General features: G+C 44.8%; 1 protein-coding gene and 1 long non-coding RNA gene across 2 annotated transcripts in view; one reads left to right on the top strand and one right to left on the bottom strand.

Annotated features, from left to right (window-relative positions):
• The window catches only part of si:dkey-237h12.3 (teneurin-3), a 140,045-nt gene that overhangs the window by 102,142 nt on the left and 11,497 nt on the right, over positions 1–26,406 (bottom strand). The gene's annotated exons all lie outside the window — the stretch shown is intronic.
• Positions 12,746–14,003, top strand: LOC133958940 (uncharacterized). The gene is made up of 3 exons (XR_009921747.1): positions 12,746–12,868; positions 13,673–13,765; positions 13,881–14,003. It is a non-coding gene; the product is annotated as an uncharacterized LOC133958940 (long non-coding RNA).

The raw sequence follows: 26,406 nt of genomic DNA, 5'->3' as shown, positions 1-26,406 counted from the left end.
TGAACCACTGCTGGGCTTGTTGTTTTTTTTGGTCAAACGCAAGGATAATGAAATGTGTTGAAATCGCATAAGCCCCAGATACAACTGCACAAAGGTCGAGATTTCAGTTTCATGGCTGAGTGCGATAAATTGTGCTGGAAAATGTCTCATCAAATTTCACTAGTCATGCTGAGAGCTCACCCGATTTCACCCCCCCCCCCCCCGCCCCCCTGTCTGTACCTGACAATCACTGCAGGTGAATTTCATTTGCAGTTTGAGAATTACAGAGAGACTTCCAAATAAATGGACATTCTGCTTTGGCTTTTCGAAGAAAATAGGAGGAAAATACAGAAACTATCCAAAAGCACTTGTTTATATCGTGTCAGAGCAGGAGGTGAGGTGGGGATTAGTGTTGTCCAAGGTTATCGACTTTGACAATAGAGGTTTAAAATTAAACATGACGTTCCATAACTTCCTTAATTAACTCACAAGGCTTTCAGTTGTTGTGAACTTACTAATTTCTCCATCGCAGGGCCTGAAGCTGAGAAAACCCTCGAGCGTAAAGGCTGTTTTTTAAAGGTGCTGCGGAGATGAAGTTATAATGTGAAGTAAACATGTTCTGCTGTCACTTCTCTTCTGTTCAAACGACAGCTTGATGCGGTCGCCCGACCGGCGCCGGCCCGCCTCTCAGCGGCGCACGCAGCAGAACGCCAACGACTGGGAAGCGTCTCCGCGGTGGAAGCCACTGATCGTCTTTCAGATTGGGTCTAATCGTGTTTGCTTTGCCCCAATTAGATGGGGAGGGAGGCTGTCAACACACCAGCCGGCTCACGTCTCCTCCTCCGACTGTCCCCGCGCTTCTCCACCCGCTCACCAAATGGTAGCAGTGGGAGGCAGAGGACGGTCCACGCTCACACCCGGCTGAGTCACTTCACACTGGAATACATCCATCAGAATTAGGATCATAAAAAGCCAAGACGAGGCTGACAATGGAAACTGAGGAGTGAAATCTGAGAGAAGAGGGGGGGTTGGGGTGGGCAGCATATGGCGTCGCAAAACCATAAGTTGTCTGTTGATAAAAGGCAGCAGCTGGTTAAGTTTCCTGGCTGGGATTAATACTGTATGACTACACCGTGTATTCTTTACTCCTGACCAGATTCAAACGACTCGCAGACGTATTGATACAGCGAAACCCACAGTTGGCACCACAGTCTCCAGTCACACTTGTTTCCAGTGTCACGTTTCAGCCATAACACACAATGTGAGGCCGCTATTTTCATGAGAATTCCTCGTGCGTATTGATGTCATATTTTCCCTTTGCCTGCAGAAGCTCCAGCCCCATGTGTGAGGCCTCATCCAGGCTATTAACCCTTTTTGTTTTATTTTTAAATTGCATCAACTCTGATACAGATGCACCTGGCGTCCACACTAAGCCCTGGAGTTTTAGTTTGAAAACTCCAGGGCTTAGTCCGGACAGGCAGAAACTGAGATGTTTTGAACACCCTCTTGCTAATTGGGTCTTTCTGGTCATAACGTGGCCTTTGCTAATTCGTCAGGCTCCAATCACTCGGCTACCAGTGTACAACACAACATAAATCCTCCATTACAAGCGCTGCAGTTAAATTTACCATTTTACAAGCATACAACAGCTTAAATGCAGAGGAGACGATTATTATGGGATCAATTCCTATGTACATGTGCGTGATTAGTGTGTGTAAGTGGTCATATAATATGTGTTTTAAGGCATATAAGTATGGATGAGTATTAAAACAGACACGGAGCCACAACCCGCATGTGGAAAGAGTTTAGTGTGGATGTTTCCCGAAGCTGCATCATAACAGGATTGTCCACTTTAACACAATAAGCAACGCAGCAGTTTGGAAAGTCCCAAGATGATATGCTTCACACACAATCTGTGACGCTGGACAGGATCTGATACCACAGCTAATCACCCTCACAAACACACACACACACACACACACACACACAAACACACACACACACACACACACACACACACACACACACACACACACACACACACACACACACACACACACACACACACACACACACACACACACACACACACACACACACACACACACACACACACACACACACACACACACACACACACACACACACACAACAACAACAATATGCCTTCTCCCTGGCGTCAGCACAAACATGAAATCTTATCTGATTATTCACATTGAATTATGATAATTCATCACACGAAATGATTATTCAACACCGGTGAGACGTGCCCCCCCCCCCCCCCCCCGTGAAACCTCGACATGCTCCTGACGCTGTGCAAACGCTGGAAGACGATGAACGTTGACCCCCGTCCTGATGTTTATTCAAGGCACCGTCAATAACGTGTAATCCCTATGATTTAGTTCTGCCACATTCAGAGGAAGGCCACTTTGTCTCCTACATATTCATCGCCAACTTGTATTGACTTAATGTCTTGTCTGGCTAAGTGTACAATGGGAAGTGCCATACCTGCAGGATCAGTCAGTGGGAATATAAGCGGAGGGGAAATGCATACAGGAGATTCTGGGATTAGCTGTGAAAGCTAGTCTGCTAACTCTGTGTCGGGTGGGGGGGGGGCTGGCTGACAAGCTGGGACTAACTTTCAGGCAGATGTTTGGCAGAAAAGCTTACAGCAGTGTCCTAAGGAGAGAGAGAGAGAGAGAGACAGAGAGAGAGAGAGAGAGAGAGAGAGAGAGAGAGAGAGAGAGAGAGAGAGAGAGAGAGCGAGAGAGAGAGAGAGGACTTTGAAGTGCCCCATGTTGTCGGTGGCTGCCGTTCAAAGACACACACAAACACTCGCGGCATCTCCAAACTCCACGGGTCCTACCTGTGGCGAGCCAACCTGTGGTTACAGTAGCACTTCGCAAATGGGATGTCAGCGGCTGCAGCAAGTCACGTTCACCGGGAAGCCTTGGTGTTCCCGGAGTGACAATAGAATCTCATTGTCAGGTGCTTAGTCAGATAAGGTCGCGCGGCCCGCAGGGATTAGCGTCTGCTTTTCATCAGTGTAATGCTTTTAAAAAATCAGGTTTAGCAAACGTGCGGTGGATCAACCAATTTAAATGCTAAACCCTTTTTCTCTCTAACCAAGATTGGGGCCAGGGGCTAAACACGTACAGATAAACAAATCGACCCGGTGGTAAGGACTGGGAGCGGGGGGGGGGGAAACAAATGAGTGACCCTCTGTACCTGTGTTTGTATGGGGGGGGGGGGGTACTGGGCGATATGGCTCACAAAGTGCCAAGGTGAGCAGCTGAGTCCCTTGTTCGGTGCGATAATACTTCCAGTGTCAAGTTCCTTGGTATAACAAAATAATAATGCTGGATATGCAAACACAGCTTCAGGAATTTGTGATAACAGCAGTAGGAGGCGGTTTTGAAATGTCACTGGTTTTGTCTTTAACGTAACGCAGTCGGAAAAAAATAAGCCTCTTGTATGTACAGTAGCTAAACGCACCGCCGCCGCCCACAGGAGCAGTGGAATTAGAAGCCGGCTGGATCACGCTGGGAAGTGACATTACTCTGTGAGAGCGGCATAATGATCGCTATCAATCTCTTCATTGTCGAGTCACATTACCGGGATATCTGGGAGGAGCACTGTAAAGAAGGGGGAAGGAGACCGCCGAGAGACATCCTCCACCGCGGCGGCCTGGCAGTGCATTAATCACCAGCACGTGGAGGGACCCTCTCTCTCTGCGACCGGGCCGAGCTCTGTCAGAGTAAACACCAGCCAATAGAGACGCTGCTACATCGGAGGGGGGGGGGGGTTCCACCACGTCTGCAAAGCGGGCCAGCTTTCCTCTTTGCAACGCACACGACTGTCACATTTCTTTTCTCTCTCCCACCTCATTTCAGATTCACAGTTTTCTCTCAGGCCATTTCAGAAAAACGTGTCAGTTGATATCTTCTGTCATCTTTCTGAACAAACGCGTAGCCGGGCAGGATTTGACAAAACCGTCATTACTTTATAATCAGCCAGGCTCGACGGCGGTTTTGCTTTTTGCCGCAGACGCATAACCAGTCGACGAATCACTGTGTTTAAAAACACCAGCACATCTGACATGCACCATGAAACAGCTGGATGGACGCTCCACCAGTTTTCAAAGCCTGTATGAAAAGGCAAATCCCTGAGAACTGGCAGCGTCTTCAGCCATTAACTCCATCAATCTGAGTTTGTTCCATCAGTTTCAATTAGTACGACCGCCGATACAAGTGTCCAGCCTGGGGGGGGGGGGGTTGAGTGGGTGGGTGGGGGGGGACATTTTTGGAAATGAATTTTCTTCTTTCTTTTTTTTCTCAGTGATTTCCTTCGGTCTGGTATTGCAGCACACATGTCAAGTGGTTTATGAAACACCCATTCCCTTACTCCGCAACTGCCGTCTAAATAATGAATACTCTGCCACTTGCAGCAATCCTCCTGCTGCCATCACCCAGAAATAGAACAAAGTCAGACAGGACACTCCTTCTGTCTCTCTTGCACTTTCCAAAACAAATAATGCAGATTTCCTAGGGAAAATTATATATAATAACCACCCCTCCAATCGTACCACACATTAATTTACTCGCCCCAGTTCTAATTCCCTCCCCTCCAAAATGGTTTTTAGTGTGAATAGTGTGAACTATTGTGTTGATTCGTCATTCTTGGCCTCATCTAGGTCGTGACATCAAAGTTTTGCCCGGGATCCATTTGAAGGCAACATCAAAGCGTGGGTAAGCCGAGCGATTTCAAAAAGGCATCGGGAGGTAACCAGGATGGTACAGTAACTGTGAAGGGCACCTCTGGGCGGCCTGTGATGGATGATGAGGAGGAAAGACAGAAGGGCAGAGCGAAGCAGGCGAGAGGCGGAGGAGATGGGCACAAAGAGAAATTACAGGGGGGAGAGAGGTGAGCTTACTTTAGAGGTATCCTTAATTAGATGGAATGTTTGCCCTCTTCCACAAATTCCTTTATGTGGTGCCAGGAAAAAAAAGACCAAAGCTGATGAGTCTGGGGAGAACTATCTGCCTAAGTGGCCTTTTATTGAGGGATAAAAAGCTCGTCTTCGCCTCTGTTCCCATCCCCTGCCCCTGATGGTGGAAGAAGTGAAGGCAAATGAAAGGAGGGGCCAGGGATCTCTGACGCGCCCCATTGTATGCAGATGCCATGAACAGGACCAGCCATGGCAGATGAAACCTGTGGGCTGCCTTTTGAGATCGCAGCCAATTACGACCAGGGAAAACAAACAGGAGGGAGGATGCCCACAATTTAACACATATCTGAATAAGCTAGGATATAGGGGTATTTTGTCAAGCCTGAATATCCAGCCCTTATCTCTACTGCTTATCCTGTGAAGGTCACAGGGGTGGGAACTGGTGCCAATCCCTGCTGTCACTGGGCGAGTGCTGGGGCACACCCCGGACAGATCGCTGGCACATCGCAGGTTGAACATCCGGACAGAAACAACCATTTACACAATCAACCCTAATCACAAACCTAATCTGTCTCTGGACTGTGGGGGAGGAAACCCCATGGAAACACAGGGAGAAGAGTCAAACTCCACACAGAAAGGCTCGCTAATTAGGATTCAAACCAAGAACCTTCTTGCACAATCCAGCTCTCGTCTGAAGATTCACTCCAAAAGGATATTTAACACGTTATCGCCATATTACAATCAAAGAATTCTGGTTAAATGTCAATGAAATTGGAACGAAAGAGAACCCGCACACAGCTATGATCATCTGAGCAGGTGAAATACGGCTTTCATCTAAAGAGGTGGCATAGTTTGGTGCTTGCAGCGGTGCTGATTGATCAAGTGCCGCGCTAATGAAAGCTGGGAGACTGAGGGAGATTAGATGGCTGCTAAGCTTTGACCCTGGACGTGGAAAACAGCAAGGGCCGGGGATTGCCATCATAAAGCAGCTAAATGGCTTATTTCACCTCCAGCTCTGGTCGCCACCCACTGGCCTCGCTGTTTTGATAATGACACCCGTAAATGTCCGTAGTAAACAGGCTGAGGAGCAGGATCCCACATTACACCAGGCGGGGGGATCATTAACTCGTGAATCCTGGTCACTATACGGCGAGACAAACACACACACAGTTAGTTATGCGTTGCAAGAGAAACAAACACGGACACAAATAGACTGAGACTCGCTGCAAAGTCTGAAGTAACTTTTTACGATGCTGAGTTTTGAGGAAAAGTTTCCTGTGTCCCGTGGTGGTTTTAATAAGGTAGCCATCGTGGTTAGTGTGCAAGGTCGGCGTAAACACTGAATACACAGAGGTCAAATATGAAAAACATGGAATATCAAACAAACAACACAACAAAGTATAAGCATTCAGAATCCAGTCAGCCTCACCTCGTTTTCAGGACATATGGGAGTAAACTACACAATTTATTGTGAGAAGATAGACTCAAATGAGGCTACTGGGAGGCATTCTGCAGGGGGTGAAGAGTTTGAACTGGTCTGTGACCAGTGACCAGTGACGGTCAACACTGAGTTTGCCCTCCAGACCCGGGGGCGGGTTTTCGAATAAATTCATAAATCTGCATAACCACAAAATATGCAGTTAACGGCCTTGTCCACGAAGTAGGATGAAAAGAAAAAGGATAAAAAAAGTAAATTTATGTTAATTCATGTGCACACAGGGGTACATATACAAGTCAGTATTTATAAGTATATACATATATGCATATCTGCTTGGAGACTTATCGACTCTCACTTACAAAACACATGTTGTTCTTTTTAACTCCACTACATCAATCTGAAAGCTGTGTGAGCTAATTCAGACATTACAATATTTACATAAAACATACAATACTTAATGTAGTGTTTCAAGTTGTTTCACATTTATGAAGTCACCCCAGTCCACAATGTTAGAGATTAAAATACAGAACCTTTCTATCAATACATATATAAAAGAAGTTATTCAACTTCACCCCACCCACCTATAACTCTGCATCACTAATAATCATAAACTTTCATAATCCGTAACAATAATTCAATATTATAACATGTCAGGCCTCAGTTAGTTTGATTTTGCTTGAGATTGTTTTAACAAATAAGCAGGACCTTTACTTGTTAATGAGTATTTATGACTGTGTGGCATTGCTTCTTTCTTGTAAATGAATAATGAAATATAGATAATACAGACAAATGTAATGCAGTTTTAATAACAGTTAGTATCTTCAGATCTGTGGCGACTGGAACCCTGTTGTAAGTGAAGCCACCGAAAGTGCTTTGCTTTAACTTATTACAAAGTTAATGTTCATTGCACAGTGTAATGGCTTTAGAATAATGACACCATCAGCGATTAGATTGGTTCCCTCTTCGACTCACAATCATTATTTAATTCTGTCAATTCCGCCACCAGGACATTGTGTTACCAGAGCAGGAAGAAAAGAGCCCTCATTGTTTTTTCTCTGGCAGCGATCGGAGGCTCCCCCCCCGGGAAACTCGAACACAAGACGAAGGTGGATCAACTGCTTACATTAGAAAACGACATCATGAAATAAAAACAGAGCCCTGTTCGCCAACAAGCCAAAGACAGAGAGAGGTAGAACAAACCTGGGACAGGAACACAAACTGGATGGATTGAGTTGTCCTCCACCTCTATCACAACACTGAGAGTGGCTCACAGCTCCAAAGCGGTTTGGGAGCTTAGAGCCACAATCAGCCGCACTCGGTGCATCCCCGCCATCGAGATGACACATTACAGGAAACCTGCCATCAGACGGAATTTCCCCGTGTTTGACAAGGTGAAGAAAATCCAGTGCAAGAGCAAAGTGAAGTGTTTGTTTTTAGAGGGACTCCGAGCGACCGAGTCCCCGGTCGCTCGGAGTCGCACAGCCGCACCGTGATAACAAGTCAACTTCAGTCAATCACGAATCGCAGGCTTTAATTACCCCCCCCTGAAAGTTAAGTTCAGGAATTGTGTTTATATTTCAAATGATATAATTCCAAACAATCAATTAATTTTCAGAATTGATTTTTTGGTCCCCCCCCTTTGTAATTATGTTTCATTTTTAATTAACCGCTCCCAATAGACACTGGTACAGGCTTAAAGGTGGGCTGATTTCTCATCCACGTTATGTGACTGAGTTTTAATTAAAAACAAGGGTTCAGTGTCTCCCAGATGACATCACTCTGTGGACAATTTCACACTCACATGCTCCTCAAAAAAACCTATTAAGATTAATTTCAGATGTGGATATGAAGATAATGTGAAATAGGAAAAACATATTGTCTGTCACCTGTCTCTGCTGAGGAGGCGGGTTCAGGGAACCAGCGACCTGCTAACAGGTGAGTGTGTTCACAGATTGTACTGCATGTACATTACATATGTATACATTCCGGTAGATTACAGTATGTGTGTGTATACATGATTCCTTTGATTAAATATGTAAACACAAAGATTTCCTGGTTCTTTTTTTCCCACATGTTTGCCCTGTGGGTGTTTTCTTAGTCGTTATGTTGAGAATACGATGATTAGTGAACTAATAGGATATTGAGCGACTTCTTTCTGATGTTTATTATTGGATAATAAAGCTGCTGACATGGTTCCTAGCCAGACACGAGTCTAGCACAACATGTACTCGGAGATCGAGCCCCGTCCAATGAGCAGATGCAGCCCTCATTCAGACATTACATAAATTAGGCAACAGTTCACCCTTTCACGACATAAATTATGGAACGATTGATCGCAGAAACCGCATCATAACGCTCAGAAGCCTTTTCTTGGCAACGGCGCTCGTCGGTGCCGAAAGACCTGACGTGTGTTTGCCAGTAAGCCTTAAGAGGAGAACCCGACTGGCAGAGCCGCCTGGTGAAACACGAGATAAGAGAACTCAAATAAAAAAAAATCACCCAGACCCCAACTGTTAATGCGAAGGCCGAGCAGCTTTGGTCCATCGAGAAAACCATGAATCAAAGAGCGATGCCTGTGCACACTATTGATAGTCCATCAGGCCGTTATGATTTATGATGCCGGAGTCATTAATGCAATTCTGATTTCACATTTACTAAATGCCACCATTAAGACTTTACCTCTCCTGGAGGATGCACCACCACTCAGCATGTATGGAGGTACATTCGCCTCCTCCGCCTCCAGGGACGCAAACCCACTTTTCAATGTAATTACCTCTGACACATATAAAGATGGCTGGATCACAATATACCCACCTCCTCAGCAGCACGCCCCCACCCCCTCAATTACCCCCCCCTGCACGCTGCTGCACAGGCAAACACATGTAGCTGAAAGTCTGCAACTGCAAAGAGCCCCACCGGCACCGTGAGGCTGCGGCTTTTAAAAAACACACGACTGATGAATGTTAAAAAGAGCAAATACATGCATAATCGAAATTAATCATATCCTGCTTATAGAGAAAGCTAAAAATATACCTCCCCTGCTCAGTGCTGCACCTCACAGGCCTGCAGAGTAAGTCACTGTGACGCCTGGTGTGGTGCAATGCTCGGGGGGGGGGGCTCCCTCACGTCTACCTGCTTGCATCTTACCTGTCACCTGTGAATGTGACGTGGGGATGCCACGGTGTGACCCGTCGCAGCACTCAGCCGCTCGGCTCTGCCTACACCGGCCACCACTCACTACACACCAATTACTCTTTGTCTTTGTAGCCATTGGTCTGCTAAGCACTTCAATCCATCTCTGTCTGCGAGGGCCGTGACGTCAAACCCGGAATGATTAATCAAAGGCAAGTCAAAGCCCGAAAAGCAACACCAAGGGTTCCCTCCGTTTGCATACGTTACCCAGAATCCTTCATGGGTGTCATGTTGAGACAATGAATGTGAGAGGAATTCTAAAAGCAGCAGCAGCAGCAGCAGTTCCTTTTTTGGGAGCAAGAGCCAAGAAATACAACTACAATGTGTTATCTTTCTGATGCGGTTTAGAAAGCTCCAGGCGATTTACTCTAATATTGTATTTCATACAAATTCTGAAAAACCTTTTGCTCCATTTGTTCCTCATAATCAGGCAGTGTTTCTGACGATGTGTGAGAAATATACTCATGAGAACTTGAATTCCAACACAAAACCCCTCATTAAAGACACTGTGAAAACATCTTGACCCTGATTTAGTCTGACCATGTGCCTCCAGCTATTCCTCAGTGCAAATACCCCCCCCCCCCCAACACCTGCAGGACATATAGTCTTTAGGACAAATGCACAACACTGTGTTATCAATCTACATGTGTTAGGCTGCAGAGCCATTTAAAACACAGCACACAACGCCCCCTCATAAGAAGAAGAAGAAGATCCACGAGGGGATTGGAAGGAATACAAAAGACTGTATATCTCTGCAGTAACAATAAGGCCTGTGGCTGGCAGAAGAGCCGCCCGAACACAGCCCTGGTTATGCATTAAACATTATCCCGCCACATCCAAGTTGTTGACAGATGCACTGCGTGTGTGCAACTCCAGATTTTTAATGTCCGGCACGAAAAAAACAACCCCTGATACAAAATGCAGTGGAATCAGACACAGATATGAATCTGGGTTAATTCCCCCCCGGCTCGTTGTGAGAAGGACGACAAAGAAGTTGGTGTGTTACCTCAAAAGAAGGCGTGTGGCAATCCCCCCCTCACTGAGGCTCTACTGTATCAAGGTCCACTTCTCCGGCTGCGATGCTGCTTTGTGCCGGATTTACAAGCTCTCCGGATTCCCCCTCCTCTCTCCCCTCTCCTCTGCTGCCACACCAGCCGCACGCTGCACGAGAACACCACCACAGCACCGGCACATGGACGCCACTCAAACGATGTCAGAAGGGTTAAAACCTAGTGGACCGGAAAGTCACACCAGCGACGCTCTACTTGCCAGCTATACGGCTGCCGCACTCACCGCCAGCTCTTCACCACCTCCTCCTCCTCCTCCTCCTTTTTTTTCCCCTTTTTCTTTAAACTCACCCTATCTCACGGGCTTCTCCTCCCCCTCCTCCTCCTCCTCCTCCTCCTCCTCCTTGTGCGAGATGGTAGACGAAAGGCGCTGGGCGATTTGCACCACTCTATCATGGATCGTGTTACACTGTCTGGCTGTAGCGGCGGTCACACATGATAGGCTAGAGGAGCTTCGCGTGTGTGTTTACCCCATAAAAAGAAGTAGTGGGAGAGGAGGAGGAGGAGGAGGAGGAGGAGGAGAGGGAGGAGAGGGAGGGAGGGAGGCAGAGGTAGGCTGCCTCCCTTAAACCCCCCCCCCCCCCCCCCCCAAAAAAAAAAAACCCTGGATAGGTCTCCAGAAAAGATTACCGAGCTGTAGGTGACGGGGCTTTTTTGACGTAGGACCTTGGCGTGGATTCATGAGACGGTCGCTGAGTAGCTGTAAGTGCCACTTTTCAAACGTCTCTCCTTCAGTGTGACGTTTGATGAATCACACGTGAGGCTTTATCTTTGCTTTGCTTACACCACGCACACCAAAGACCCTTTTGTCTGGACTCACACGTTTAATGTCTCGTGACGTGTGAGGCTCGTTAAAGAACAGCGGTCGGGCAGATGCGATAAAAACAACCACAGATCCAAGAAATGTGATAAAAAAAAAATATGAAAAGCCTCGTCTTCCATTGAAAATGCTCCTGTCACATCGTGATGTTTTGATCAGAGTCGAGTCTGAACACCAATAATTAGTCAGACTCGCCCCAGTCGATGTTTTGATCTCATCTCGCCGGCTAGTCTCAAAGTTGTTTATTTACTTTTGACAACATCCTTAAAAGGGTTTGTGAAAGATGCAATGAGAAAAAGAGTTTATTCAGTAAATTTGAAATGCTGTTGTCCTCATTATCTTATAACAGAATTGCCTCCTATAGCGTAAATACAGGGTCATATCTAGTTCACAGTTCCAATATGTATCCCTGATGGATATATATAGCATCTGCTGCTATCAGGGAAATATTTAGGTCGCGTAGTTTCCCTGAGCTTGATTGCATTATACCGTCTCCATCAAATATAAATGTGTACACGGATTGATTGATTAATAGAATATCAGCAATTGGTGTGTCCATTACTTTTTCTATTTGCCTGGCCCAAATGAAAAAGATTAGCCTCTTGCTTTCCCGTGAAACAGACAATATAAGTCGCTTCCAGTTTTGCACATTTAGTCAAACTCTGCCCTCTATTAGCGACTCGCACACCGGTCTAGACTTCGTTCTTCTAAAAGCAACCTAGACCAAGTCAGTTTCTCAGTTACAAGTTTCAGACGTGGGTAAAGTAAATTAAAGCGGAAACTTTCCTTTAAAAAAACTAAGAAAAATACTAGGTCAAATTAATTTAACTAACTTTCCTCATAGCATTTCTGACGGCAGCTTTAACTGGTTCCCTAAGCATTTTATTTACATTTCCATAAAGATGGTGGGCTCACAGTGGGACGATTAATTAAATAATGATCAAAACCCGAAGAAACAAAGATCTAGATATCCTCATCTGTCCCTGGCATTGCTCAACCATAACAAATAGTGGATCCTACACAGGCCCGGCCCGAGGCATAAGCGATACAAGCGGGCGCTTGGGGCCTCCTGACCGCCAGGGGGCCCCCTATCGGAAAAAAAAATTATAATTAAAAATAATTTAAATAATAATAATATTAAATAACTTAAACAAGTGACCTGATTGAATGAAATAAAGAATACATCTATACAAGAAAATTCTGATTTTACGATCAATATATCTGCCAGCGTACAAGTCATGCATATCAACTGCGTGCTCAATCTGCTGACAGATAATTCGCAGTCATAGACAGACACTGCATAATACTCAAGGTTAAATTGGAAGGGACATATATAAGCATGTCATCTAAAAGGACGTATCTCTCTGGTGCCCAAAAACGGAAAAAGAAAAGGACAGAAGATGAGAAAAAAGAGCAAGATAAAGGTATGATTGCATGATTATTTAAAATATGTGTTGAACTCATTTGAGGGAGGAGCAGCTCAAGCTATCATAGGAGTTAGCTAGCTAGCTAGCGAGTTAATGTCATCTTATATTTGACATCACATGAGCTATATTCATCAACAGTGTATGTATCTCATTAATATACATTTATCTAGGTGTATATGTCAACGATATTGGCAGTGTTTAGGATGTTCAATCAAACATGTACTGCTAGCTCTTGCCAGGCTTAATCTAACGTTAGCTCGCTGACTGAGGTGGACATTAGCACTAGTAGCTAGCTACATGAAAACAGTACTGTTTTATAAATGTGACATAGTGGTGAGTCTGACAGCGACTAAGTGCAGAGTCTTAGTCCGTGAGATATCGGTTTATATTGGAGGAAACAGCCAAAGGTGAACTTAACCTTCTAGGTGTAAGGGATGCAAGCTAGCATTGCTGTGCTTGTGCACGTTAGTAAAAGTGACATCTCAGCCAAAGATGGAGCACAATGTGCGCTCTGCTCTAAGATCTTTGTTGAGAGATGGCCTATTGGTCTTTATGAGAAAACACCATGTTGAAGTGAGGAGACGTCTGTGATAAAAATATACTTATATTGTATTAATATTATATTTAGGATGTTAAGTGTTCACCACACTGCAATTAGGCTGTGCCTTATTTTGCCTCACTAGAATAGGAATGGTTACGTGTGGAATTGTTTGTTAATGAGTGTAAGTAATGATGGCAAAATAAACTAATTTTTCATAAACTCACTATCAACTATGCACTTTTGCAATGTTATTTTTTCAGGAACACTGTTGAAGTATTTTGGAGCACAACCAACTGTACCTGCCCCCGATGTGTCATCAAGTGTCAGTGCCTCCACAGCTGATGATACAGCAGGTGAGGTTTTTCTTGATGGCAAATGGCTACATAGTCTTTTAATATGACATGACACATTTAAAAAAAAATAATTACATTTTTTTTATTTGTTGATTTATTTATTTTATCTTTGCAGGTTCACCCCCAGCAGACTTACAGTCACCTGAAAGTGAGGAAGAACTTTTACCCATTGAGGAACAGTTACCAGCATTGACAGTCACTAATACACCGACTTCAACCTCTGCCGGCATGACAGGTCAGTTAATCTAACAGTTTTTGTTTTATGTTGCCTTACTTAACTGTGAAATATCTTGTGTTATGTTATGATTCTATTTTTGTATCTAATGTCCCTACAGGTCCTTCTACAGCATCCACTGCTATGGATGTCCCATCCACTCCCTCAACAAGCACCAGCTATCAAGGTGGATCAACAGCTCCTCCAATTGACCCAGCTGAATGGTCAGCATTCCTGTCTGACTCAGAAAGGACTGATCTGGTAAGAAGAGGGCCAGTGCAAATTAGTGACACCTTCACCTTCCCCAAAAAATCAAATGGTCGAAGCTTTCATTACCATTATACGTGTAGACAATTAGTTAATGGGGTTTAAAAGGTTAATTGAATACTGAGTCACTTTCATTATTTAATCTATGTATCTATGTAACGTTCTATTTTTTATTATATTCATGCTTGTCTATTTTGGTTTTATTTTGTAATTGGAAATTGCTAACTTAATACGCATTTGCAAATTATTTATTTAATATGTTTGTGATCGTTTGTTTGGAATACAGAGGCACTATCATTATTTATTTTTTATTTTTTAATGTTATTTTTGATAATACTAATGTTTGTGTATTTTGATTTCAGTTTAAGATTGCACATTTACAAATCTGTTGAAAGATCTGTTTATTAAACTGATACTTTAAAAAAAAATACAAATGCTGTTGTATTTAATTATTTTACAATTTAACTTCAGTAAACCACAGTTGATGCTTTACTTTGAATATGAAAGTTTAAAATAAATCTGTGATCTAAGTGCCCTCTAAGGTTAAAAGGTGACTGTTTTGGTGTAAATAATGACTATAATAATACAGGGGTCTATCAAGGGACAAAAGTCTAGAATATATTTGGCATGAGAGCAACTGAATGAGCCTTCCAGGCCCAAGAGGTCAAGGGGCACTGAAGCCCAAGCCTAAGTCACCATCTCAATAAGTCAAAAAGCAAAATGCTATGAATATGCTTAAATTTAGGTATTTCCCTTCTCCAGCTGGCCATATAAAAAATACAGGAAATCACATCTACGTAATTCAGTATTAATACAATTGATAATGTCAATTAATTCATTGTCAAATCATTGTAGTGTGACATTTTTGTCAATAATCGTCGAGCGCAAATGACTCCGCTAGTGGGAGGGGGGGCCCCAATATCAAATTCTGCTTAGGGCCCCCGAAAGGCTTGGGCCGGCCCTGATCCTACACTCTTTCTTCAGACCCTCCCTCCTGTCCAAACCCCAACCTCCTGTTTGTGACACAGAAAAAAAGCTGTTTGCACAGATAGTGAAGACATCCACATTCGCGACAGCCACTTTTAACCGCAGCGAATGTGGATCAGGTGAGTTGCTGAACATCTGGGCTGATGGTTCCAGCTGATATGCTGGAGGGTAAATGAAATCCCCTGTTCTCTCAACTGAACCGGAACATAATGGGGCACTCTGGCCCCAGTGGCAAAGTCATAAAGGGACTTCCAATGCACATATATTAACTATAGTGACCTCGATGACCTTGTTCCACCTTCAAGATGAAAGGATTCCATCGTGTCTATATCGTGAAAAACTGCAGGTTATTCATGGAATTATACTGGATTTAAAACTCATTGTGTATATTCATATCTATATGAACACACTGAGTTCTCCATGAATAGTGTAGTTTGTGTATTTCTAATAAAGATGTGCACTTGCTGCTCCTCTGCCTGTCTATCCTGTGAGCAGGTTCAGGTTGCCTCCAGGTATTAAATGTGCTACACAAACAAAATGTTCTTTCTTTTCATTGACAAAATTCCGGCTGCACCTTTTCCTTTATCCTGTTCTACACGTGCTGTTTCTATGTAACTATAGAATCGCTGCTCTTTAATTTTTAAATAATCACCTGTCAAACCAAACAATACGTAGTAAAAAAATAAAAGCCCGTGTAAAACCGCTGTTGACGCAAATGTATCCACTCCGGTCTCGTAAAGTCTAATAAATCGTGCGGCACTGCTTCGTATCTTATTGCCAAATCAATGAGGCATTTCATTTCTATAATTTATCCTGCATCACTCGGCAACACTCGGCTTTCTGTAATGAGCAACAACTAAAACAGGAGCGATAAGGCGTCTTTGAAGGTGGACATCAAAAGTGACGCCTCTGGGGCCGAGAACAAGGCGGCGAATTCTTTGACATTTTCCCCAGCGCTGCCGCACACCGACTCAAAGCGCTCGGTCACGCCTGTGGGGCTCAAGTGTGGGGGGGGGGGGGGGGGGGTGGGGGGGGGGGGGGGAAGAATATGCTACAAGTGTGGACTGTGCTCCCTGTAATCCATGAGTGTCCCAGTTACGTTTGGCTTGAGTGAAAAACTCAAATCGAGTGGCCCAAATTATTATGTTCATCATCCGTCCTGGAGAGACGGCGTTTCGAGACCCAGTGGGAGACAGGCTATTTTGAGATGGAAGCATTTCTGCATTAGTCACTTTTAAAAACACCTCAGAGATTATGTCAATTTTGTATTCTTTAGGGAACAGCGATCGCCCTCGTTACAATTCCCACCGGGGGCTTCAAAGTGAGATGGTCGATTTAAAAGTAGACCCAGTCACATGGGCGAGTCAGGGCCTCATCCACGGTATCCTAATGCTCGTTTAGGAGATTTCCCTGTGTTCTTAATGACAACGTCAACAGAGCAACAACAACAAAAACACAATCCAGAATTTGAGCATGTCTTGCCATGTTGTTTGTAACGGTCAGCCGAGCACATTGGGAATACAGTGTACGGTGTGGATGTGTGTGGAAGGCTTGTTAGAGCCCGGTAATTGGGGCCGGCAGAGTAAGCAGTGGCAGCTGGAGAGGTGGTGGGCTTGGTTTGGGGTTCGCTCGGGGAATAAATATCAATCTGCCGGAATACCTGCCTTTGGACAGTCACTCGTCTGCTCTTATCCGTCCTCTGTCGAAGCGGGATTACTCCGAAAGCCGCCCTGGATACAGAAGCACCTACAGCCAAGTGGCTAATTCTCACCACAGCACTGTGTACAAACAAAGGGGGCGGGAGGAGGGGAACTGGTTTCTCGCACTGGCAAGGATGCTGCAGTATATTTCAGCTGGGTAAACAATATGGGAAACGGGCCAGGACCATCTTCTCGTAATATGCTTAATTCTTCACAGCTAATGGGGGGGGGAAATGGACTCTTCTTTCCACTGAAGAGCCGTTGCTAAAAAGGCGGCTATTCAGCCCACTTTCAGTTTTGACATGCCAAAGCTGTCTGAGGTGCTGAGTTACTGGGGAGTGGGATGTGGGCGGGGGGGGGCGTTAGGTCTCCTTGTGCTGCGTGGTCTCAGTCCAGCTGGCCTTTAGAATATGGATTATGTGATGCCGCAGCCAGGCTCTCGCTCCACGGGGGGGCCGGACCGGGTGCCCGGCTTCAGTGGACTCCCCACCGAGACCCCTGGGTGAGAGGACGCCGAGAGCCCCCTTGGTTCTCAAGGCTGGATCACTGAGAATGCAGCCGATGCTTCCCACACCAGCACCACACGTCAATGTGTGAAAGAAAACTAGCAAAATAAAAAAAAAAAGAAGATGAAGAAGAAGAAGAAGACAGTGAAGAGGGGGGGGGGGGGGGGTGGTGAGTAGGTCGGAGGAGGGAGGGGGCCGCGGCGTCGACCACGAAGCAGAAGCTACGACTGTGATTGTGGCGGAGCGGCGACACATGCGTCACTGCCAAACACAATGCCTGCTCTGTCTGCCGCAAAAAGAACAGGGTGAAAAATAGAAAAAGAACCACAGAGTGCAGCTGTGCAGCAGATTTACCTTTCAGAAAAAAGTCTGGGGTGATAATAAGCATCCGAACGACAGCTCTGTGCCGCTGCATCCCCGACCAAAGTTAACCAGAGGTCCTAATGTCGAGCACCAGCGGCAGACACAAAGGTCTGAGCAGCGGGGCGCCGCCGCAGCTAGCACAGCATGGCTAAATGGGGCAGGTGATTTCCCATCTCCTCCACTGCCCTCCAGGCACAGCCAATCACTGCCGGGGAGAAGTGGCGCCCCAGCCTGCGAGCCACGCACCCGGGCGAGTGGAAGGGCTAGAGAGGGAGCAGGAGTCTATCTGGGACCATGCATTATTCACATGCACCGCTACGGCACTAAGACCTCCACAAAGGAAAGGCCTCGGGTTCCATCAGTGCCGACTTGTTTCCAATCTATTATTGATGGCAACACTACACCCTATACTTTTCCCTGATTTACTGGATTCTATCATTGTTTCTATAATAAAAGCTATTTCCAGTAAAGTCTGAGCAAATGAGTGGAATATTTCCCAGCCCGGGGCCAGCGGGGGCTTCTTGGCTTTAGTTTGAAAAAACACAAAAACACAAAAACACCTAAATATGCATAATATTCTCACGTTGTGTGCGCAGTGGAAGCTTCCAGCAGCGTGTGTGTGTCCTCGCCCTTAACACGCAGCCGAACCCGAGCGTGCACGTCGTGCTAATCATCAATCATGTCAGAGGTAGGCTTCCATGCAGAATTAACTTCAGTGTGGAGACCTCCAGTTAGACCTAAGTGAAATAAATGAGCTATCCAATTACCACATTATGATCACATGTAGTAAAAAAAAGGTGCCGCGACAAAAAAGAAAATCCCCCATCAGCAGCTCCCAATTACCTAATGGTGACTGTATGCTAATGTTTGAAGCCATAAAGTTCCCCCCCGAAAAAAATTATTATGATTTCAAGCCAGTGCCCATTTACAGCCGGTTGTCATCCATTCTTCTGGTTTCATGTCCGGAGGCCAGAGGACGCAGACTGGACTCGGGCAGCACCGAGCCGTCATTAGAGCCCTCGTGTGACTGTGCTTCATCTCACAACTGTGAAATGGGCCAAGAACTTTTTAAAGGAGTAATGCGATGAAGCGATGGGATAAAGATGGTCATCAGATATGAAATGATACACTATCAGTGTGTGTATTTATTGTCATTGCATTCCCAGCCGCACAAAAAGCCAAATTATCCTTTATGTTAAGATTCCTATCGAAATATGTTAAGAAGGCGCCGGGCTCTTGAACTCGGAGGCGGCTCCTGGGATTTCGTGGCGGTGTCGACATTATTACAGCGCACACATCAAAGATTTCCCCCCCGAATCTCTGCAGGAAACACAATCAATCTGCTCAGTATGCGCGGCTGTGACAGCGGGCCATCTCTCCCTTTGAGGATGTCGACTCGTTTGACCGATGTGCAGTCGATCCCCCAGATTGTGGCTAATCATCATTACCAGCTGCTTAAACAATGACTTTCCTTCAGCCGGCACGGCTTCCAGAAAGGACACGAGGGATCTGACGGGGTTTTTTCTTACGGTGGCTTAACACTTGAGTCTGGATTTAAGGAATTACGGCCGACTTGGACAACAACAACATGCGCCCACTCTGATCACCCGTCCAAGTCCTCGACCACGGCCGGGCTCGCACTGGGAAATCCGTCACTGGAATTACACTAAACTCAACAGTAATCTTTGTATTTTCATTTCTGTTTTTTAGAAAGGGGTGAAAGGAGGTGAAGGAATTTCATTTTGTATATTTGCGGTGAGAGAATAAACGATGACGGCTGCACATTTCCTTAAAATGAAAATTTGAAATATGTATAATATAAAACAATAAAGAGGGGAAATCAGGACAGATGCAAAGAGGGCACAGGTTTGCGAATTCTCCAAAAATGGACAGCGGATTATGAAAAATGACTTCTTCCTCGCAGTGCTTAAAGGTTAGGTCTCTATTACACGGAGAGCAAAATGTCAGCAGTATCCCCTGAAAGAGTGGACTGTGATATTAATGGAGAGTCCAGGGAATGGGCTTCCCCTGACTGAGTTTCCCCTCCACCAGACACATAATTCATTGAGTTGTCAGCCAGCACCTGGTGCATGTAACACTAACATCTACAAACTAAATGATGGAGAGAATCAGGCCCACCCTGGTAGGCAGCCGGTGGCAGAGTCAATGTTGTCCAGCGAAGTATAATAGAGAGTAAGAGCACCGCCGCTACCAGATTATCTGAGAGCTCCTCGCCCCCAGAACCGGAGTCGCCACCGAGGACGTATCAGCATAATGTTCCATGTTCCGGGTGGAACTGTTCTTTTTATGTTGCTCTGAGCTACCTTGGACATTGTGAGGATGTGGGGAGGCTGAGCAGACGATACACCAACTCGAATTACAACAGAGGAGACAAATTTCCTTTTATCTCGCAATCTAAAAAGCCGAGGATCTGACTTACACCCCAAAATAAACAGGTTTATGAAAAATTTAAGAAGGAAACAAGTTATCCCTGGTTCGAGTCGGTGTGCGTACCAATTTCATATTTATCCCTGACCGCAGACACCCTCATCGGATTCCTAAAAGCAATCATGCAAGAATTTTCCCATGTAATCTAAGCATGTAGCATCACTTCAGACATAAATGACAAAGAACGGTGTGCGCCATGGAAATATGATAGACCCAGACAGGATGACAAGATGATTTAATATGCTCCACAGTCATCAGTCACGTTATCTAAGATGCAAAATGGCTTCTGCGTGAGGCAGACGGTGCCGGTGGATTATATGTGAGTAATATTCTTCTGCCGTGGTAAATATATGGTGTCATGCAGCAGAGGGTGGAAGACAAAATTCTCTCTCAAGCTTTTTTAATGAAGTCCCAAATGTCGTCCTCGCACTTCTTTCAAGAGCAAACTCGGAGAGAACTCCTCCAGAAGCCGGACCGACCCTTGGCGAGTCGCCGGGCGACTTGAAAACAAGAGGCTCCGCTGAGAGGACGAGGACATCAGACATGGGGACGCCTCACAGACGAGGACTGAACAGGTGGACCCTCAGAGTCTTATCTTTGTGATTGAGGACGTTTGATGAATCGCTCCGGCAGCTGGGAGCTCCGATCCAGGGTCGGCTGAGAGCGTCCTTTGTCCTGGAAAAACTAGTTAGATAAAAGAATACTTTTGCCGACCCCTTTGCCGAAAATTACTTTAATCATCCCCCATTTTTATAATTCATTTGAAATTACCCTTTACCACGACGTCGCGGCAAAAAAGGGGGCTAATAGAAAAAGCGATTTCACAGTAACACCATTAAAGTGAAAAATGTCAACGTAACGCTGTGTTTTCGGTAAGTGCAGCAGGGAGCGTCAGAGGCTCGGGCTTAAATTAGAGCCAACACATTTTTCTCTCAACAATGGCGCGGAGCAAAGAGGGGAGGAGGCAGGGGGGGTGGGCGTCCAATTACTGGAGGACTGTGTGTCATCTCCGCACAGTCAGGCGTCTTCAGCGACGTATTAAATGTTTGACATCTACAAAAACGACTGAGGAACCAGGACTCGCTGCTGAAGATCATTTGTTTTCACAGGGAAAAACTCAATATTGTCTCTCTGCGTCCATTTGGACAAGTCGCTCTGTTGAGTCACTGTTTGCCGCTCGCTGGCCGGTCACTTTACACCACATGAGGCCAGAGGGGATGAGCGCGGCAGCTGATCAAACTTTGCACAGTTCTGCTCTTTCTGGATGGAGACGCAGCAAGTTGGTCAGAAAGATGAAAACGTTTGTACGGAAAAATGCAACGGCAACAAAAGACTCAGAAATAAGTAGAAGTCTCTGGTTGTCACTTCTCAAATGTCAATGATAGATTTTTCAGTCATCTCTAAAAACTAAATTGAATATACTTGGAGATGGACTATTATATCAAGATGAAAAATTATTATTTATTTTAGGTTTAAAGACAGATTGTTTGCTCCTGAGTGAAAGTTGTGGTTTTAAACTCTTCTTCATGAACAGATAATCACTTTAAAACATTTTAAAATCTAATGGGGAACAATAAACCATTTCAAAGTGCTTTCCCAACTCATTAGTAAAAGTCAATACATACGTATATAGATCCTTTGTTGTATAGTTATTAATGATAGTGTCTTTGGGCAAGATGCTGGAACCCGAATGGCCGCTCATAGATGTTGAATCCACTTCTTGGAAGTCGCTTTGGATAAAAGCGTCGGCTAAATGACTCGTAATGTAAATGTAACAAAGTCAAACATCGATGAGTATACTTTGAAAATAGTTTCTTATTGTTCAGTCTCATCAAAAAAGAATAGAAAATAAAAATATTAAAACACAGCTAAGATTTTAGCTGGGGCCAGTGCCCCCCTGCCCCCACCCCTGGATCCCCTGGATAGAGGGGCTCTTGGCTGCTGCAGCTTTTATCTGTTCAGTCTGTAAATGTCTTCCTTAAATTTTTACGTTTCTAATGTACTGTATTATGGACGTGACAAATGAGGCTGAATCAGAAACAAGAACAAAAGAAATTAATCAGAATTAGAACTCAGTTTGCCGCGGCCGCCCCAAAAGTTAGTTAACGATGTAATAAAGTTTTTTTTGCCAGATCAATACTGTTTGGTGGAGCTCACTGTTCCATATAGTTGCTCAACTGTGAAGGTTAATGGAACAGTAATGGATGAACAGAGGGTTTTTATAAAACACGGCGCTGCACTTGCTGCACCTTGTTTAATGTGAGCCCCTTATAGGAGGTTATTTTTGCAATTTATTTTACATATTTATTACACCTCTGCCAGAAGAAAAGAAATCCCTTTGGGCACAGCAAAGTTAAAGCTGAACATTTAAAAGTAAAATATAAAAAGGTGAGAAACAGCATAACCAACTATAATGAAATGACATTCAGGGTGATAGGTTTTTTGTTGTCGTATCTTTTGAGAGCGACAACACAGTTGATATATCACCTTTGACGACAGATTGAGCGGACATGTGTTCCAATGCTGTTTTTGCTCTGTTCACTTTGTAAAGCCATTCCTCAGAAAATCACCCAGCCTGCTCCCGTCTGTTTGTGGATCCTCTCTCTCTCTCTCCGAGCCTCCAACCTTTTCCAGCTGCAGTGCAAAGCTCCCGCCGACAGCTCCTCCGGGTAATGTAGAAAAAGACAATAGGTGGAAACTGCTCTAACCTATTTGCCAAATGGTCCGTCATCTAATGCCCCGGTGCTGCTCTATTGTCTAATCCTACTGCCGGGGCCTCTAAAAGGATACACCGGCCTAATAAGATGAATGGGCTTTGACCCTGAAGCTGCTAAAAGCCAACCTGGCCAATTTATCTGAGTGACCTCTACTCTTGGCAGACACGGCCCTCACCTCTCCGAGAAGCCTATTGGGCCGGATCAATAGCGCCGAGGAGAAACAATCCAGAACAAGCAGCGTCTGGAAGTTTGCATTCATCACCTCATCGCCTTGTTAGGACCCTGGACTGAGCACTCATTTGCAAAGAGCAGGGATTTGCTTCATGCAGTATATTTATTATGTTCGGATGAAACATGCTCAACGTAATTTGGGTTTAAAGTGATTTTTATTTACAGTCGCGCTTTTCAAATCAGCTCTAATCCAATCGCCTATTCTCCAGTCGCAAATGGCCGATGTCAAGCAAGATGAGAAGGGTAGAAAAAAATCATGTCAGGCCCTGGACTGATTCATCGGTAATTTTATTATAAAAAACCACAATCGTGGCTATTCCAGGACCGGGACTGCAACATGGAGAAGTGCAATTTAAGGGGAAAATAAGATTGTGTCGACTGAATTAAGGATTCTGTTTCATGTTCTGTTTGTTGGTGTTGGGTTGTGCTCGAGATAAGATAAAAGGGCCGGATCATTCAGGTGGAGACGGTGCACGGGGGGGGGGGGGGGACGACCCGTTTACACGACAGTCTGTTTTCTTTCTTTGAGCATGAATCAGTTTACATGGTATACGATATCAATCGTTGGCCTCAAATCTATATCTGCAAAGTGCTTAGGTTTGCATGGGTGATTAGATGAATTGAACTGAGAACAGTCTGTTACTTGAGCACCCCCCCCCCCCCCCCCCCCTCCCTCGAAGGCCTGATACCTAATGCCTTCCCTCTGCCTCTGAAGTGACCACAGTTTCAGGATGCTTCGCTCCGGGCCCTCGGCCAGAGAGCTTTATGTATTCCGATACCATTCATTTTTAATCAGGACCAGAATATCCTTCCAAACCCTCTCGCGAGTTGCTTTGGCTACAAGACTTCAATTTTGCTATATTTTAATTGATTTGGCTCTTCTCCTGGTTGTCGACCGTGAGTTTGATTGTTACTGGTCCTCCATAATCCGGGGGAGAGCCGCCGCACCTCTCGTTCTCTCCCTCTTCTGTGTTTCCAGCTGCTCTCGTCGCACAATTATGCAATTTCTCGATACAGTGTGGTAGCATAAAAAAAAATTCTGCGTGTTCAGCACATTTCGCCCGGCTTTTCCATTTTGACGCGCCCCAGCTCTCCTTCGCAAGGCGGCGGAAGGGTTTCCTCACATGACTGCTGAAGAGAAAGGGACGTGAGAGGAGGGGAGTGAAGGGGGACAAGGGGGGGGGGGGGTCTTCTTCTGTGGTATAATGAGTTTGACAATGAAAGTGACACGGCGTCCTCCCTGGACCTTGCCGTGTGCTCAATCATAACAATGGCTCACCATTTCCTCCTCTAGATACTGACCTTTCTCCCTTAAGGAAAGGAGGTGTGTGTGGGCGATGAAGTGCATACAAGTGTGTGTGTGTGTGTGTGTGTGTGTGTGTGTGTGTGTTACTTCATTGTGCTATCACCTTCCTTCCAATCAGCCTTGAAGTCCTTCTACAGACTGTCCTTTAGCAGGGGTCCTTTTTTTAACTTCAGTGGGAACACTGGTCTATTTTCTCGTGTTGTGTCAACTACTTTAAGCTCGGATAACACACTTCAAGATTTTGGGAGCAGCGGCAGAATTAGGCTTAAATATATATATTTAAAAACCCGTCACCAAACCAGCTTACAAGGTGATATGATGCTGTTGGACCAGTGAGACGAGCTGCCAAGATTTCATGCAAACATCCACCAGTCAGATTATTTTAGGGCCGTTTCCCTGAAAGTTCAGAGCCCAGAACTGAGGAGTGACAGAAGCGGGAGTGACGTGCGGAGAAAGCCGGGAGCGTGAAGTGATGGTGCAGGGCGTGGAGGTGACTCCGCCTCCTGCCCTGCTCCATGCTCACGTCTCAGCTTCAGCCTACTTACTGTAGCTTCTGTGACATGTGTGTGTGTGTGTGTGTGTGTGAGGTTTCTACTTATCTACTAAAATAAAACATTTAAAAATAAATCTAAAAATATTGCGTCTTTCAAAATCGTCCTAATTTGCCCTTACCCACAAACGTCCCATGTCGACACTGAGGCGTCTCTAGATCATATTTTATAGCCATTTATTAAGTTAGGCCACTTTTAATTGTGGTTTTTTCTGCACGAACAAAATAATATAACATAAAATTCGGATCAATACACTGAACCACTGGAGAAACGTTGTACAGTGAGTCAAGATCTGAACTTTAGATGATAAAATATTTTATATTATTCTACTTAAATGGAAATTTCTTCACCTGGAGGCGTTCTTGGTATCAACCTATGAGGACACGGAATAAAACGATTTCTTAATCATGAAAAGGAATATTATATACATAAATATCTCCACATATATTTATGATTGTTATCATGTTGTCATCTTTCTTTACACTAAAGAGCAGCCCTTACAAAATAAGGGTTTTAAATGATAAACAATTCATGTTATAGCTGCTGGTTATTGTGCTTTCCATAATAATGGAAAACATCTAATAGTGCTCGACTTCTGTGCTTTACTCATCTTTTATGTACGTTTGATTATCGTGAATATTTACGGTTTAATATAAAAAGAAACATGGAATGTGTGTGTGTGTGTGTGGGGGGGGGGGGGTTGTTATGCCCTATGAGTTATGTCTGCAGGACTTCCTCTTCCTCAGGCTGAATTCAATCTGAAAAAAAAAACAATCCGAGAGCCAAATGTCTGTGACCCTCCCTGTCGCTGTCTATTTCAAAAATGTGACGGGCGGGGCAACATACACCCCCCCCCCCCCCACCGTGAACATTATTGAATTATTGCCTGTTAAAAAAAACTCCTCTATAAGAGATGCAGCAGCTGGTGTGCAGGCTCCATTTCTGTGCACGAGCCTCCGACGTCGACTCCCTTCACCTTATTAACTCGGGCAAATATTCAGAATTATGTGAAACACTGAGAATCAAATGGAGAAGGAATCCCTTTGATTTGTGGCATTGTTCGAGCGGCGTGAAACCGCTCACATGACGAAAACTCCCTGAAATCCCGACTGAACTCGAGTCTTTTAATGAAACATTTATTCATGTGTATGAAAGACTCAAACCCATTTCCCTGCTGCCAGCGAAAAGATCCAGTGGTGTAATGTGCGGTTAAAAGCTGCTCTTAATTGCTAAACGTCAAAAAGGAAATTAAAAGCGGCCTAACACAATTAAAACAATATATTTAGTCTATACTTTCCTCTTTATACTCAATTAAAAGTATCTGAGAGTGTTTAGATGAGTGGATTCGCTT

Source organism: Platichthys flesus, chromosome 8 (assembly GCF_949316205.1).
Source record: "Platichthys flesus chromosome 8, fPlaFle2.1, whole genome shotgun sequence".
NCBI classification, from domain to species: Eukaryota; Metazoa; Chordata; class Actinopteri; order Pleuronectiformes; family Pleuronectidae; genus Platichthys; species Platichthys flesus.
The sequence above is the reverse complement of the archived record's forward strand: the minus strand, read 5'-3'. Positions and strand labels throughout refer to the sequence as shown.